Here is an 18,660-nt window from a genome sequence, read left to right as displayed (position 1 = left end):
CTGTAAAGATAACCTGAAAATGTGGAAAGGGCTTTGGAACAGGGTAACAGGTAGAAGTTGGACCAGTTTGGAGGGCTCAGAAAAACACAAGATGATGTGGGAAAGTTTGGAACTTCTTAGAGACTTACTAAATGGCTTTAACCAAAATGCTGATGGTGACATGGACAACGAAGTCCAGACTGAGGTGGTCTCAGATGGAGATGAGGAACTTATTAGGAACCAGAGTAAGAGTCACTCATGCTATGCTTTAGCAAAGAGACTGGCGGCATTTTGCCCCTAAAAATCTGTGGAACTTTGAATTTAAAGAGACATGATTTAGGGTATTCAGCAGAAAAAAAAAAACTTCTAAGTAGCAAATCATTCAAGAGGTGACCTGGCTTATTCTGAAAGCATTCAGTAATATGCATTCACAAAGAGGTGACTTAAAATTGGAACTTATATTTAAAAGGAAAGCAGAGCATAAAGGTTTGAAAAATTTGCAGCCTGACATTGTGGTAGAAAAGAAAATTCCATTTTCCATAGAGGAATTCAAGACGGCTGCAGAAATCTGCATAAATAAAGAGGAATCAAATGTTAATAGCCAAGGCAATGGAGAAAATGTCTTTATTTCAGGTCAAAGGTTTTTGTGACAGTCCCTCCCATCACAGACCCAGAGACCCAGTGGTCCTGGCTCAGGCCCTACTACTCTGTACAGCTTCAGGAGTTGGTGCCCTGAAACCCAGGTGCTCCAACTCCAGCCATAGCTAAAAGGGAACAATGTACAGCTCTTGCCATTGCTTCAGAGGGTGCAAGCCCCAAGCCTTTGTGGCTTCCACATGGTGTTGGGTATACAGGTACACAGAAGACAAGAATGGAGCTTTGGGAACCTCTGCCTGGATCTCAGAGGAAATGAAATTTAGGTAGAGAGTCTCAAACCTCCTGAAAAAGGAAGATGTCCAAGAAATGCCTGGATGTCCAGACAGAAGTCTCCTGAAGAGGCAGAACCCTCATGGAGAGCCTCTGTTAGGCAGTGTGGAAGGGAAATGCGGAGTTGAAACCCCCACACAGAGTCTCCACTGGGGCACTGCCTTGGAGACTGTGAGAAAAAGGACCCATCCTCCAGACCCCAGAGACATAGATCCACCGATAGCTTGCACCATATGCCTGGAAAAGCCACAGGGACTCAATGTCAGCCTGTGAAAGCAGCCACTGGGGTTGTACCCTGGAGAACCATGGGGCAGAGCTGCCCAAGGTCATGAGAACCCACCTCTTGCATCACTATGCCCTGGATGTGAGACATGGAGTCAAAGGAGACTTGGGAGCTTTGAGATTTACTGAATGCCCAATTGGGTTTTGGACTTGCATGGAACCTGTGACCCCTTTGTTTTGGCCAATTTTCCCAATTTGTAATGGGAACATTTACCCAATGCCTGTACCCCCATTGTATCTGGAAGTAACTAACTTGCTTTTGATTTTACAGGCTCATAGGCAGAAGGGACTTGCCTTGTCTCAGATGAGGCTTTCGACTTGGGCTTTTGAGTTAATGCTGGAATGAGTTAAGACTTTGGGAGACTGTTAAAAATGAGTGATTAGTTTTGAATTGTGAAAAGGTATGAAATTTGGGAAGGGCTGTGGGGGTGGAATTATATGTTTGTCTCTGTGTCTCCACCCAAATGTCATCTTGAATTGTAATTCCCTTGTGTCAAGGGAGGGGCTTGATAGAGGGTGAGTGGATCAAGAGGGCAAATTTCCCCCTTTCTGTTCCTGGGATAGTGAATGAGATCCCATGAGATCTGGTTATTTGATATGTGGCACTTACCCCTTCTATCTCTGTCTCTCCTGCCACCTTGTGAAAAAGGTTCTTGTTTCCCCTTCACTTCTGCCATGATTGCAAGTTTCCAGAGACCTCGCCTGTCATGTGGAACTGTGAGTCAATTAAGGCTCTTTTATTTATAAATTACCCAGTCTCAGATAGTATCTTTATAGCAATGTGAAAACAGACTAATATCCACCACTATAAAATTTATCCATGTGGCTAAAAACTACTTGTACCCCAAAAGCTATTGAAATAACAAAGAAATGAGCCTTTGACCTTCTGTATGTGATAGAATGGGAACACTACAACTTACTTTCAATGAGAAAAAAAAGCATGTCGAATCCAGAAATATGCAATATATGTGGATTATTTGAAGACAGTAGCTTACTGACTTTCTTTAGCCCTTTGGTTTTTATGAGAAGGCATACTGAACAGTAACTCTAAATCAGTATTTCTGCTTTCTAAACTAAGATGCTTATAACTTTCTATGACATGTTAATGTGCCTTGTTATAGATTCACTTTCACTTGAACTGATGGAAGTAAGGACTTGTTGAAAAAGAAAGATCTTAGCAGTAGAAAGAAATGTGTTAAAATAAACTCACCTGGATATACAGGAAGAAAGTGATATAAAGAGAAGAGCAATGAAAACATCAATAACTTGAGATTGATGAAGATTTTTAACAGAGGCAGGCTAAAGTATACTTTTCTCAGTTTAGTTTGTGAGAATGGTAAAGGAGAAATTAACAAGCCTGTGTTAATATAACATCAAATCATTCTATCAATCAGTTTACTGTTTCATTCAATGAAATAAATAGTTCATTTAAAATAATCAATTTTAACAGTGAGTTGGTAGATAACATTATCTGAATCTACATCCATACCCATTTTTAGTGTATTGCCCTATCAATGAGAGGGGAGTGCTAAAATCTCTAACTTTATTTGTGGATTTGCTTATATTGAAAGTATTTCTGTTAATTGTTGCTTCATTTATTTTGATACTCTGTTAAAAGATACCAACACATTGAGGAAAGCTGTGTCTTCTTGACGAACTGACCATTTTTTCATTACAAAATGGCTCTTACTTCTGGTAACACTTTGTCTTTAAGTTCACTTTGCTGGATGTTAATAGAACCCCTTCAGCTTTTTCATGAGTGTTTTCATGCTATACCTTTCTATTTAATAAAGTTTCTAGCCAATATGTGTTATTATAGTTAAAATAATGATATTCACTGGCCTCAAACATAACATTCATTTGAAGATTACAAGCAAATTCCACTTACACCTTTAGTTTTCTTCAATTAGTTTAACCAAACTAAGTTGTTTGTAGATTGCCTTTTCAGAGAATGTGGTTTGTTATTCTCAAGCCAGTTCCTGTCAGAGTATATTTTTTTATATAGTAGTTCATTTAGGATCAAAGACAAATAAATTGCTTATTGCCTCAGAGTTATGTGGTTAGTATCTGCTTGTATATGGGTTCTCTCTTTTCCTTACTTTAAGCAACCTGAGGTAATTTTTTTTATTTTCCTGCATAGTTTGATCTAGCACCTGGTTCAATAAGTGTCCAGAAAATACATGCAGGGTAAATGTGTTGCCTTTCCATCATTGACAATAGTAGAATAGTTATTTTGATTAATTGATTAATTGGTAAATGAAAGTGAATTCAGAATTTTAGAAAAAAACAAATCCAAAGCCTTATCAGAAGATTATCTAATTCAATCTACTGTTTCCCCTATTGATTTTTCACATTTATCTTCTAATCCTTTTCTCAGCAACACCAAACTGATTCATTTCCCTTCCTCTTTAGTCTCTCCCTCCCCGTGTTTTACTCAGTGACTCATGTAAGAATTAAATCCCTCCCCAAAATGCCAAACCCTCCCATAATCCCTTCTCTCTCAGATCTGTGTTTAGCTTCCTCCACCTTTGTTCATACTCCCAACATGAATTATTAGTCAATTAGACCTGCGCTGGCCAATCTTGCCCTGCTTCCCAGCCCCAAGAGGGCATTCTGTTCTCTGAGCCGGTCTACAACCTGCCATTGCAGAAAAAGGTTCTATTTAATTTTTGTTTTGTAATATATAGAGACAAATACCGCAGCCTTGGTAAGTAGACATTAAAACTCTGTTCTTGTAAAATGAAGAGACAGATAAGGGTAGCTATGTGGTTTGAGCCCTATCCTAAGTATCAATTCATAGTGACCAAATGAGCTTCAGTCTATACCAAGGCTAACCTTGCCCGAGAATCTCATTGCTCCAGGTTCAAATTTTGCTGGAGTTACTCTAAGAAAATGATTTAACCCCTCTGTCACTCATTTGGCTCATTAAAAAAAGGAGACGGCACATACCAATTTTAAAAGTGGTTAAGCTTAAATGTAATAGTTAAAAATGTGGTTAAGCTTAAATGTAATAGTTACGTAAAGTGCTTACCAGTGTTGCTGTAGTGATAGCGAGAATAGAAGCAATATTGCATTAAGAACAGACACTATTTTTCTAGTATTTCAGTGCTGCACACTAATCTCTGTGCAGATTACAGAAGCAGGCATATCAAGGGACGTCTGTAGGATGAGCCATTCTGATCTCCCAGGCGGCAGTCAGCAGGGTGGACCACAAAGGAGTGAAATCACTTCAAGGAAGGGATAGTGAAGCCTCATGATCTCTGAACTGAAGAAAAGGTTCTCTTACCATGGGAACAAGAACAGTAGTTCACTATCACAGACCTTCATCTCCTTATGTCCTCCTGGGGTCCTGCCTGTTCTTTAGGCAGAGATATTTATTAGGAAGGAACCCTGGATAACAGAAAGCCACCAGACTAAACATACCTGCAGGTAGAGACAGCTTTGGCAACTCTACACAAAAATGGGACTGAAGCTAACTCTGGCTCACATGGAAGCCTTGTGGGAAGTGCATTGGAACCTTGAGCAGAGAAGAAAGGACCCAACACACAATATTTAAAATGCTGAAAGGAGCAAAGAATATGAATCTCAGTAGCCTAGTCAGTGCGTCAACCCTCACTAGTCCACAGCAGAAGTAAGACAGCCTTCTGTGGTCCTCCATTTCTGGCACACACAGGACATTTCTTAAAAAAAGTAATAGATTTAAAGGCTACGCTTCAAACCATTAAAGCAGAACCTCTTGTGATGATTCCTTCTAGTGTATTTTATTTGTTTTCTTATTTGTGTTTTCTTCTTTTATTTTTATTTTTATTTTTTTTTTTTATCGTCATTTCTAGTGTAGTTTTAAACCACCAGTGGGAGGAAAAGAAGTTATAATGTTGAAAGTAAAGCAGTAGGTAAAAGGACTATTTCATTCAGCTCACTTAGGAAATCCATACATCAGCTTAAATAGATTTGAGATGCGCTCCCATTCCTAAAACTGTGAAAGGAGATGGAACAAAGTAAATAGTAATGATTCATGTGTTTTTGTACTGAAGGAGTGGCTTCAACAGGAAGTGACTTGAAGAAACATAGATTGCAGGTAATACCTGGTAATTGTCCACTGCAAACTGTTTTTAAAATAGAAATAGGAATGATTAATTTACATTGTAATTTTTTTAAAGAGAAAGTAAACATTATGCATTTACTATTTCTGAATTTACTGAAGTGTTTACCCTAGGAAAATGGACCAGAGTACGTCATTTAAATTGAATCTTGAGCTTGAAAAATATCAAAAACTTATATTTTTAAAGTCTTGCTAACAGAAAAAATAGAGTTTAGTCTGATTTTAAGAAAACACTTCACACATTATTACATTATACAAATTTGCTTTATAAGGCCTTGCCTCTTTTAATTTACATCTATTGACATGATTAAATTAAGCATTTCTCAGTGTGTTCCAATAAAAATATTCTGAAGAAATAATATTTTTAAATGCTTCTTAGGTAAAATAAATTTCAGAAATTCATAGTGTATTCATTTCTTTTCATTTGACTATTCAACATATCAATTAGCATATTAAATACCCAAATAATTACTGCAGTAAAAAACCCTAAGTTTAACTCAAAATTTCCAGAACTCAATCATAGACCTCAGTGTTTGAAACAATATCTTTTCAAGACCCGAGAAACTCAAGTATAAAAAAATCTGATGTCAGTGTGTCTGTTGCAACCTTCCAAGCTCTAATCAGTTGTGTTTTATATTTTATTTTCTTAATTTGTAAGAAGGAAAATTTTAACCATCACCTCACACAATTATAATAACTAATAATAGATAAAAATGTGGGTATCATGTGTTACTTGGTGCAGAGTTATTACTTAGTAAATAATAGTTCACTTAAATTAATACAACTAATAATAGTATGCAACTATTGTAGTTGGATATTGATACTAAAAAGATAGAACTTGAGAATAATTGCATTCAAACTTTTTTCACTTTTATTCACAGTTCACACTTAAAAATGTATACTTATTTGTATATATTATACCTATGCATATTCTATTGCAAGTAGAACCTACGTAAATATACAGTGCAACTAAAAGTTTCAAAAAACACACTTACTAATATCACTTTGTGCAATGTAGTCTATATTTTATTCTAGAATATTCCAGTCCACACCTGAATTTTGAGTCTATGTCCCAACAAACTGATTTTTTAAGAGCTAATAATTTGAAAACTTCAATGTTAAAGAAGTTTAATATTGGACATAGAAAGTAGAAGAATGGTTACCAGAGGTTGGGAAGGGTAGAGTGAGGCTGGAGGGGAGGGAGGGAATGAGTACAAAAATTAGGAGGAATGAATAAGACCTTTCATTTGATAACACAGTAGGGTTACTATAGTTAATATTAACTTAGTTGTACATTTTAAAATAACTTAGACTGTAATTGAATTGTTTGTAACTGAAAGGATGAATGCTTGAGGGGATGGATACCTCCTTCTCCATGATGTACGTATTTCACATTGCACACCTGCATCAAAACATCTCATGCACACCATAAATATATACGCCTACTATGTAACCACAAAAATTAAATATTAAAAAAAGAGTTTAATATCTACAGCAAAATTATGTTACCTAAATATAGGACACATTATCTGTCATTATTATGTGAGACTAAAATCGGCCATTTTGACACATGAAATGGTTTGCTTCATATTCACTAACCACAAATTCTAATTAGAAAATTTATCTGTATGGTTGGGGTTGAGAATTTATTTCTGAAAATGAGAAGTATTTAAAGTGGTCTACCTTATTTAGAGATTTACATAGACTAGCCAAAATGTGTTTAAAAGGCTATTCCTGGCACTTCAAAAATTATATTTCAATATACGTTTTTTCTACTAAGGACTGTGGCAATTAGAATATATATTAACAATACAACTTTTGAATATATATTTTTTCTTGTAAGTACTGTGGCAATAAGCAAGAATGTATTTTAAAAAACAGGTTTCTGCATCTTTTGACAGTTAGAAATTCTTCTATAAGCTTGTATCATAGATAATTACATTAAGATTTCAAGTTTCATATTTTGACTTATGCATTCTTAATTTCTGCTCTTTGTGTTACTGGAAAGTAAAATTATACAAAATTTTAATATGTACAAATGGTAATTAAATTAACATTCTTTTATTCAAAGATTATTTTATTGATAGGTTGATAAGCAATGTTTGTGCATTAAAAAACACTTATATTGAATTTCCAGGCAGTGCCCTAAGGAAAAAAAAATAAAATAAATTAATTGGATCCCAAATAAATGTTGACTTCCTGTGAATACCTCCACACATTTCCTGGGGAAACAACCACGACCACAAACCGTACATCAAAGGCAAAGTATTCAAATGTTTAGGAAAAAAACTATTAAAAATAAACACATTTTTAAAATTTTCCAACTTTGGATAGCTAAATTGATTTATAATCTTTAATTTGTTGTGCTGTTCTGTGCGCAGAGCATATAAATCTAGAAACCTTGCTTAGCATTTATAATTATGTAGCTCTGCATACCGAATATTAACTCTCTCACTACTGCATAGGCACAAGGGGAAACGTGTAAAGTGTGAAAAAGTAACAAAGCATAGCAGATTTAAATACGTGTGCACTACTGCACAATATAAAAATGTATGTATAGCAGATGTAAATGTGTGTGCACTACTGCACAATATAAAAATGTATGTATTGCCCAGATTTTATAAGAGTTCCCATTATTTATCTTCATGTCCACATTCTTCACTACAACCCTATAGATACTCCTATTAAATATGCAGCCTAAGTTCCCTACCTCAAAAGGGACTGGTAAGAATGCTTCCAAGCACACAACTGCATAGCTTCAGATTGTAAAAGGAGGCAGGTCCTGCAGAGAATGCGTCTGTGATTGTGGCCATTTTGAATCCTCCTGGAGTGATCATACATTTATCAGTTTGAGTTTTGCAAAATTTTGAGTGGGATCAGAAATCATTTTTCTATTGCACTACACATCAACAGCCATAAGGAGTTATCTCTTTCACCTAGCCATCAAAGCAGAATGTCCATGGAAAGGGAAGACATAAGACTTGAATCTAAGAATTTTTATTGTTAGAATTCTTCCAAATGTCAAAGAGAGTATTAGACAAATAACAGAAACTTAAACCCAGAAGGCTCTTCAGAATCCACTAAGCCTAACTAAGGTTCATATAACCATTTCTGCACATGTGAACAACTATCCCACTTGCAAATACCTTCCAGTCAGTATAGCACTGGCTTTTTAGACCAGTAACTCTAGTGTTTCAAATATTTCTAGAAGCAGCCAGGTGTGGTGGCTCACACCTGTAATCCCAGCACTTTGGGAGGCCAAAGCAGGTGGATCACGAGATCAAGAGATCGAGACCATCCTGGCCAACATGGTGAAACCCTGTCTCTACTAAAAACAGAAAAATTAGCTGGGTGTGGTGATGCGTGCCTATAGCCCCAGCTATCAGGAGGCTGAGGCAGGAGACTCACTTGAACCCAGGGGACGAAGTTTGCAGTGAGCCAAGAACGTGCCACTGCACTCCAGCCTGGTGACAGAACGAGACACCATCTCCAAATAAATAAATAAATAAATAAATAAAAGATTTCTAGAGCAACTACTGCTTTAATCCAAAAGGAGGCATTCATACAGACAATATTTTGACTATAAGAAAATATGGGCAGAGGATTATCTGTTAGAATAAAAGTGCAAGATGTTATTCATGCAGAAATAAAAATTGTTCTTACTTTGTCTTATTTTCATTCTTTCATGAAATGAACCACATCACTGGCTATATGATTCACTGATATTGTCTTGCAACAAATGTCTCTGTCATTTATCTTCTGTGGTTTGTGACATTGATTCACAGTTTAAATAAAATATTTCCACATAAACATCAATAGTGTTTATGGAAATTGCACTTCTTGGTCTAAATTAAGACAAAAATCTCAGCTCATATGTGAAAGGTAGTATCATGGACCTGTAGCCTTCATGTTTAAATTATGAAATTCCAGAAAAAGTCATTAAAATTGATTTAATAAAGCTTTGCTATATATAAATAGGAAAATCCAAGTATTTTGAGGGAAGATTTTGAGGAAAAGATTTCTAAATCATAAAAATAATGGCTACATTTAAGAAGGAAGAGAAAGAAACTAATGATCTAATGAATAATTGTACAAAATAATGATAATGTAATTGTAGAACTTTCAAAAGGAACAAAAGGTTAATTAGACTAAAGAGGTTTTATTACTTGGAATGTTAATAAAACAAAAGCTATAATACATCACAATCCAAATTCAGAAAACACTACAGTTCAGATCTTTTCTTAAGTAAGAAACAGCAGATTTTACAGAATAGCATAGGGAATATTAATGTTAAAATTCACAAGAAGCTTACTATCACCTATAAAATGCTATCAAATTAGCATTTTATTTTACAAAATGAAAAGACAGTTGATTCATGGAGGAGGTCAAAATAGCAGCAATAACAGGATTTTGAAAGGAATTAATTCCAACTATAATGGATGACTTGGAAGAGTTCAAGACTTCAGTAGACAAAGTAACTACAGATGTGGTGAAAATCACAAAAAAACTAGAATTAGAAGTGGAGCCTGAATATGTTACTGAATTGCTATAATCTCAGTATAAAACTTTAGCAGATGAGGAGTTGTTTCTTATGGATGAGCAAAGAAAGTAATTTCTGGAAGTGCAATCTACTTCTAGCAAAGATGCTGTGAATGTTGCTGAAATGACAACAAAGGATTTAGAATATTACATCAACTTAGTTGAAAAGACAGTGGCGGACTTGAGAGGATTGATTCTAATTTTAAAAGAAGTTCTACTGTTGGTAAAATTCTATCAAACAGCCATCACATGCTACAGAGAAATCTTTCATGAAAGGAAGATTGAGTCACTGCTACAAATCTTACTGCTGTTATTTTTAAAAATTGCCACAGTCACCCCAACCTTCAGCAAACACCACCCTTAGCAGTCATGTCATCAACATCGAAGCAAGACCCTCCACCATAAAAATGATTATGACTCACTGAAGGCTCAGATTATTCTTAGAATATTTCAGTAACAAATTATTTTTAATGAATACATGTACGGTTTTTAGACATAATGTTATTACATACTTATTAGACTTCAGTATCGTATAAATATATCTCTTACAAGCATGGGACAATCAAAACGTTCAGGTGAGTTGTTTTGTTGTGATATTTGGCTTATTACAGTGGTCTAGTCTAGAACTGAGCCTGCAATATCTTCAAACTATACTTGTGTTAAATTTAACTAGTCAAGCTTTTATCCAGATACCTTTGTGATGATGCAAATTCTTAAGCTAGGCTCTATATTCTACTTTAGCTTTACCAAAGTTTGTGAATTTTACCATTTATTTTGAAGTATATTGCCTTAAAAATTTCAGAAATTTTCCACACTTTAAAACTTATTTCAGGCCTTGGCATCCCCATATCCTTCGTTAATGCCTGCAGAATGGGTTAATGCCCATGGCCAATCTAGATGTTGGATTGTAGGTCTCTGAAAATTATTCTTGGTGAGTCTCCCGAAGACCCCTACAATTTAGAGCTATACATAATTTGCTGAATATGCCCCCACAGCTCCGCTGAGCTATCCCTTATAGGCTGTCCTCCTGCCATTAATCAAACTGACATTCTCATGGGGCTCCCTGAGCCTCACCTTAAATGTACTGTTTTGGTTAATTCTGTTCTAATCCTAAGGTACTCATCTGTAGCATCTCATCATTCATGGAGACTGATACGAGCTGAATTGTTCCCCTTTAACCCCCACATTCGCATGTTAAAGTCCTAACCTTTGGAACCTGAGAATGTGGCTGCATTTGGGGACAGGATGTTTAAAGAGGTAGGTAGGTTAAAAAAGGCTATTCAGGTGAATTTTAATCCAATATGATGAGTGTCCTTTAAGAAGAGGCGATCAAGACACAAACACATATAGAGGGAAAACCATGTGAAGATACAGGCAGTTCAACTCCTTGAGTCACTCTGCATCTTTGGAAATAATAGCTAACATGTGGTGGGCAATTTTTATGTGTCATAAATGTTTCTAAGTGTTTTATAAGCTATTATTTTGAGATTAATCTATTATTTTGTTTGGTCCTCATAATATTCAATGTAATAAGTACTATTACTACTTACAGTTTACAGATGAGAAAACAGATACAGAGAACTTGAGTGCCTGATCTACAAAATTAAAAGAATGTTTACAGTCGTTTAACTCTAAAACACATATTTTTAACTTTAGCACTATTCAGCCTCTTTACTAGGTACATAATTTTAATTTTTCATATATATTTGCACATATTATTTCTACTGCCTTGCAAATAAAATTCTATCCCAGATACGTGTCCTGGAAGTATAAAATCTCAACAATCTCTTAACTAGATCTTTTTCAGGAACAAAATCAGATTTGGTCTTCTCAAGTTTGAGTTGACCACAAATTTGAGTTTTGGTATCTTTTTCCTTCTTTTCAGTCTATATCCTTTCCATTTTTCAACATCTGTATTAAAAATAAATGTGTCTATGTTTATTTATTTATCCCAACCACTGAAGTAAAAATAATTCTTAGCTCCAGGTTTAATCTCACCAGGGTAGTTAAAAAATTATCAACTAACAAAAGCAGAAAGAATTAAAGAGTGAGGAAACAGAAGAAAGAGAAGAAACAGAAAAAAGTTACGTACCTGTTCATTGGATTTTACATTAGGCAAAAATAATTATCTATATAGCTAAATACGACAGAGAATATTGTTGAAGAATTGGCAATCCCTCTACAAAGATATAGGTTCAATTTGGAGTGTACCCACCACACTAAAATCGTCTCTCCAAGAAGAGTCATACGTAGCCCTGGTGTTCAAGGTCTCCAGCTATCTAATATGAAGATGCATTAAGGAGAGAGACTCTTCAGTGGGTTCTTGTCAGAAAACTGAGTGCTTCATAAAACTCCAGTTATTTTAAGCTTTAGTGACACTGAGAATATAGAACATTTTGTTCACCTCTGCAGTTACATCAGAAGTATCATCAAACTCCCTAAATAACAAAGACTAGTTAGATGCATTCTACAAACAGGGGGTCATGGGATTGTGCCTTATACAGGCCAAAAAATAATATATTTCAGTAATGTAGTTCCATTTTAAGAAAAATAGAGATTGAAACAGTTCATTCTAATAGTATCTTCAGAAATCGTAAGAGAGGATCTAACAACAATGTCTTATGGAAGACTAGGGCCTACGGGTAGAACAAGCACAAACGCTGCCTGGTCAGAAGCATCACATGCTATGTAAGAATATCTATGGAGAAATTCCAGCATAATTGAATAACTTACAGAATATTCTAGTAATTCTTTTAAGCACTTATTTTTCTGTATATTTAAAAAAGGAAAATTGCTCTGAAAGAATAAAGCCCAAAGTGTGAAGTCTAGTCTTTAGTTTCATTACTCCCTGTCTACCTATTTTCTTGGGTAAAATGATCTTCAGCATTTAAGTTCTCTTACTACCTACAGTGTTTTACCATAATCATTCTGCTGCCTCCTAAGAACGTTACTGTCAACTTTAAATGTGATAAGCAGCCTCATAAACTCAGAGGTTGCCTTAATTTCATGCAGTGACTTTTTATAGTTTTCCCAACATGCAAATTGAATACTTTTTTTAGTTGCAAATGATTTTGGAATAGTTTTTTCTGCAGCAAATATGAGTGAAAGTCAATAATGTATAATGAAGTGCTAACATGATATTACCTATGAGCATTAAGGCTAGATTTCTGCCAAGACTGTCATACAACTATACCATATATCAGACGCAGATTATTTTTCTTTGTGGTGTAATGGGTGTGTGTGTGTGTGGAAGCTTGTTGAGCCCTCTGTGGAGCTTAAGACAAGCAGCTTCTCTCTCTACAGCCATACATAGTACATCTAGTCTCTTAATTGAAGTTTCAGCCATTTTATCAATGTTATTTTTGCACAGCCTTATTCAAAACAATCTCAGGAATGTTGACTGTACTTAGAAATTAATGTACCAATACTGATCAAGATTTAACATGTTTATGACATTTAACACTATAATTTCTCTTGTAGCAAATTAACTTATAATCTAAAAGTAGCAAAAGGACTATATAAATAAAAATAATCACTATATTATTACCTATGTCAACAAAATAAATAAATATTAGCCTGTGTCCAATACTGTGAGCCTGGGCTGAGGAGTAGATTATAACCAAATTATATCTTACCTATTTGATAAAATATTACAACTATCAAAATAGTTATTATTCAGTTCATATAGAAAATGAGGAATGTTAAAGATGTATAGGTGTTTATGCTAAAATTTCCCTTAGTCTAATCATAATCATGCAAGCTTTATTTAGTTTATATAGGCAAATGGAGGATAAATTCTAGGATTCCAAAGACAGAACATTGAATCAATTTTTTAAATGTTTAATAATATATTTGATAGTTGTATTATATTTTCCACCATAAAGTACAGTTAAAATTACATTTCTGGTGAACATTTGTCAGTTATTAGCCACTCAATACCAAATCTTTTTTATATTATTATTCAATCTTCTTCTTTCAGTAATGGCCATTTTCTTTCCTTTTTTTTTTTTTTGAGACAAGGTCTTGCTCTGTCACTCAAGCTGGAGTACAGTATAGTGGTATGATTATAGCTCACTGCAGCCTCAAACACCTGGGCTCAAGCAACCATCCCACCTCAGCCTCTGTAGTCCCACTACAGACATGTGCCACCTTACTCAGCAAATATTTTTAAAAAGTTATTTTACAGAGATGGGGATCTCACTATGCTAACCACACCAGACTCAAACTCCTGGCCTCAAGTGATCTTCCAGCCTCTGCTTCCCAAAGTGCTGGAATTACAGGTGAGAACCACTATGCCTAGCCTACTGACCATTTTCAAATGGGAAGATAAAAGGGCGAGTCTGTCCCAAGGTTTCCACACCATGGCACTGTCAGGTAGCAGGTGTTTAAATGAGGATTAGGCAAGCTCAGGCTTTCCCTCTAGACTTCGACTCCTGAATGTATTTTATAACAATAAGAAGCTGGTTGGAGATCAAGTTCACAAAAGCAGTGCCGTTTAATCCAGACATTTTTATTAACATGAACTTTATTATGAGAAAAAATAAACACTCTAGAATTCTTTATGTTTTGCCTGTTTTTCCCAGCCTTTCCCTTTTCACTGTAAGAAATCTTGAATTTTTTTCCACACACAGTAACTTCAAGTATTAAAGTTGTTCTCAAGTGCATATGTTACAGAAAGTAATACATAGAAACTGATAAAGAAGAAACTTCAAACAAGAGGAGAATGTTTCAGTGAGATAAGAAAAGCAGGAAAAAAGAAATCAAAATCAAGGAAACCAGACTAAGAAGACTAAATTTATAAATTCAGTGTATAAACAGTGTGAGAGAAATCAGCATTAAAGTGAGCTACTTTAGGTAACCAAGGTGAGTTTAATTGAGCCTAAGCAGAAGCTGTTTGAATTTGAGAAAATGAAGGCCCTGTTTCACCCTAAGGTTTTTTCTATGCTATAATGGAGAAGGTCAGTGTTTCTCTTTTACATTTTGTTTTGTTTTAGTCTTCTTTAATTAATATATGTTTTTGTCAGGGAGAGTAGAGGTGTTTGTTGATGATGATATTGTTGCTATTCTCATTTTATGCTTAGGTACACTAGAAAGGTGATTGCAAGGTGGAACAACTGATTTATATTTGTTTTGTTTTTCTTTTAACCCTAGAGACTTGTTCTGATCTCGTATAGGAAAAAATAATATTGAATAAAACTACAGGATTTGTTGGACAAGGGAATGGAAACACACAGACTTAGAACTGCTGCTTTCTAGAGTTTAAATAAGCACATTTAAGTCAGAGTCAAGCAGTGGGTCATTCCCTCCATCCAACCATAGCTTATCATAGAATTTTTCCAGGCTGACACATCTAGGCAGCTATCTCTAGAGAAATGCTTTGCTCAGTGGAATCATAGGAATGTCATTCTACCTGGCTGAACAGCTTACTCATAGAGGAACTAGTATGGTGGCTTTAGTCAATTATTTCCAGAAATTCCCTTATTGTGCTTGGCTTCTAAAAAGAAAACATAAGAGGTTTTCCTAAATACAATTGAGGAAAACTCTGAGAAAAGAAATTAAATTCTGAAACAGCTAGAGGGAGACCCCAAACTAATAAAATTAAGGGATTAATATCAATGTAAACCTTTTGTTTCTACAAAACATAGAACAGGGGGACATTTTTCATTATATTTAAGCTAAATCATGCTATCATTTTATTGTGGTAGGCTATGTTTTGCTGATCTCTACCAGCTTGAAAATATAGCACAAAACTGCATCTGTCTTCTGTATCACACCATGACGTCCTTTGCTACCAGACTCACGGAAAGCTCTACCTGGATCAAACACTGCCCAAGCTGTGGCTTTTCCAAAGGGCTTTTATGTGTTCCCAAATGTAGGTCTTCTGGCTGCCATAGTTTTGCACTCTAGGTTGAATAGGTGCCTAGATTTCTTCCTAACAGGATTATAGTCTTTGCTACTACCACACAGTTTCAGAGTTTATCTCCGACTCTCTTGCTAGCACCCAAGACATTGAGGTCTCTGCATGCTTCTTCTTTGTAGGCTTCCAGCTTCTAGGTCATTGCATTGCTAAAAGCTTGTAACACTTGCTTCTCAGGCAAGTGCAACGGCACCCCTTTTACTCTCTGTAACTCAATAAGCTTCCATGCCACCTCTTCAATGAAGAAACTTATTTGCTGCCCTCTACCACTATTTCTATAGATTCTGGTACCTGTGACCTCAATGTCTTAAGGAAGATTAAGCATTTAACACTGTTACAGAGTGTCTTATTCATTGGATCATCTGAAGTCTTTGCCTATGACTACGTGGTCTTCAGCCCTATTTCCTAGCCCTCCATTTTCTATTATTTTCTGAAAATCCTCTCTCAGTTTGTAAGGGAAGCCAGAAGGACAAAACATTCAGTTCAAAAGCATAGTCTTCTTTGAACAGGTTCAAAAAATATTTTAGATCAAAATAATGTAATACACTAGCAAGGAACAGTTTTTTTTTTTTTAAATGACTCTCAAAGCATAGTTAGGAAGACTGATTCCTTTTGTAACACACTTGATAGTGAACATGAGATGGTTAATGAGGAGGTTAACTGAAGGTCTTAAATGGAGCTACAGTCGCTATGATATTTTTCTGTCTGCATTGTACCCACCAGGACATTGCTCTTCTTCTTTAGAGACTGTGGAGGATGCTTTTCCATCAGTGCAGGGCACAGAGAGAAAAACAAGTGCTGGACACACATGGCTGAACTCTCAGATTTGCAAAACACAGAACTGGAGTTCTCCCAGATGAAAAATGAACGCAACAAGCTATTGTTTTGTCAAGGCTGTTGGAGAAAACAAACCTCCTTAACAATAGCAGAGTCCTGATGCTGAAAGGGAAATGTCAACAATGGCACAAACACAGCGTGAGAACACATCCACAGCACATGTTACACAACAGGACCTTGCATAAAAGGCTGCTAGGTTGGTGCTAAAGTAATTGTGGTTCTGCCATTAAGCATAATGTGATTAAATTAAGTTTAAAAATAATGGCAAAAACTGGAATTACTTTTGCACCAACCTAATAACATCCCAGCATAGATGAACCTCAGGAAAGAGCAAGATAGGACACTTATAAAAGTGTTTGTGTGACCTGGCAAGAGGAAAACATAGATATAAGGTTTTCTGCCAATTCAATAATGAGAAGAAATGGGATTTTATATCTGAATCTGTTCTTTTATCCTTACTTTATATTCTTTATTTTGTGTGGTATTAAAAATATTTTTACATGTATTATAAAAGAATGGAAGTAGCTGAACAATTATCTTCTTGTAGCTCCAGCCCTGAGGCTGAGAGGGAGTCTGAGGTAAACTAGAGAACTTAAGGGAGGCTTGGCTGGAATGGAAACACAGCAGCTTCATTATCTCAGGAAGCAACAAAACAAAAAAGAAAAGAAACAAAAATAATGGGGCTTGCTGAAATTTGTTGTTATTTAGGCTTTTGAGTGTTAATTTTAGCCTTTAGGAGTGTGTGTGTGTGCGTGTGCGCGCGCGCATGCGTGCGCATGTGTGTGTATTAGTAGTTTCACTCACTAGGGGTAAAGTGGCTTTCCTTTCTTCCTGCTTTTCCTTCTAACGTTTTCTTGAACTTGTGCCATAAACTAAAATTCACCCTGACCGCCAGGTCTGAAGGCAGAGGGAGCAGTATAAACTAGATGGTTCTAACTTTAATGAAGATGGAAGGGAGGAGGAATCCCGAGCAAAGATCTCAAACCCAAATGCTTCTAGGAAATGGACAAACAAATGAGTGAAGCAACTGCTCTATCAACATGACCCAGCCCCTACTCCACTCTAGTGAATTATTGTCTGAGATTCTGGGTTTTCTAGAAGAGTCAAGATTTTTATCCTGGATTTTTATCTAAAATTTCTCTTACTGTGAAATGTTGGTTTCTTCTTTTAAAAAAATGGACTCAGCTAAATAAAATAAAGAAATATTTGAGTTCCAGGGCCTGCAGTTTTGATCACTTGTTTGGGCTGAGAGCTACTTCCAATGGCAACTGATTTTGGGAGAGAGGTGCTAGAGATTGGCACAGATGAACTTGTAATAGATGGCATTTTGGTGAGAAGAGTTTGAACCAGAGAGCCAAGTATGCTAGACCCAAAACTAGAGGGTGGGAAGAGGACACTAGAGGATATTCCTGACCTTAAATACACTTTAGCATTCTCCTTTATAATTAACTCAACTCTTTAGTAGGGAAATAAAGAAACATGCATCTCTCTACATAACCTGGTGCAGAGAAAAGAGGAGTCCCACCCCAGGCCTTCTCCTTACTGGATTGTTTTTCAGGGGCATATCATTTTGGAGAAAAATGTTTAAATAAACTAGAGGGACTAGTAAGTAGGAGTGAAACAGTTCCCCAGCAATGAAGAAAGAATCACCCAAGTTGAGGGGTACCGAGGAGAGGACAAATCAATAGGTTCAGTGAAAACAAATAATGTTCTTAATCCATACAAGATGCTATCTTCGAAGGGAGTGGGAAAATGGATGTCAGGATTGCATTTCAAATTCTGCTTGAATATAGTTTCTGGATTCTAAGGACTTTTACAAGTTCCCATCAGAGTCCTTTCTTATGAGTAGATATGTAGCTTGATAGATAAACATAGACAAAAACAGAGACAGAGACATGGATAGTACATGACCCATTTGTTATTGCCAGGAAAAAGAAAATTATTCCCTTTTACAGAATGTTGTAATAATTAGATATATTTCTCTATTATGTCTCACACATAGCCTTTCACAACAAGTATAGACAAAACTGACAGCCATCATTCTTCGAGTTGGTGAACATATATAATTAAAATGTAT

This window comes from Aotus nancymaae, unplaced genomic scaffold, assembly GCF_030222135.1.
Source record: "Aotus nancymaae isolate 86718 unplaced genomic scaffold, 86718_ANA_hifiasm-v0.15.2.pri h1tg000022l_1, whole genome shotgun sequence".
Classification (NCBI taxonomy): domain Eukaryota; kingdom Metazoa; phylum Chordata; class Mammalia; order Primates; family Aotidae; genus Aotus; species Aotus nancymaae.
Note: the sequence above shows the minus strand (reverse complement) of the source record.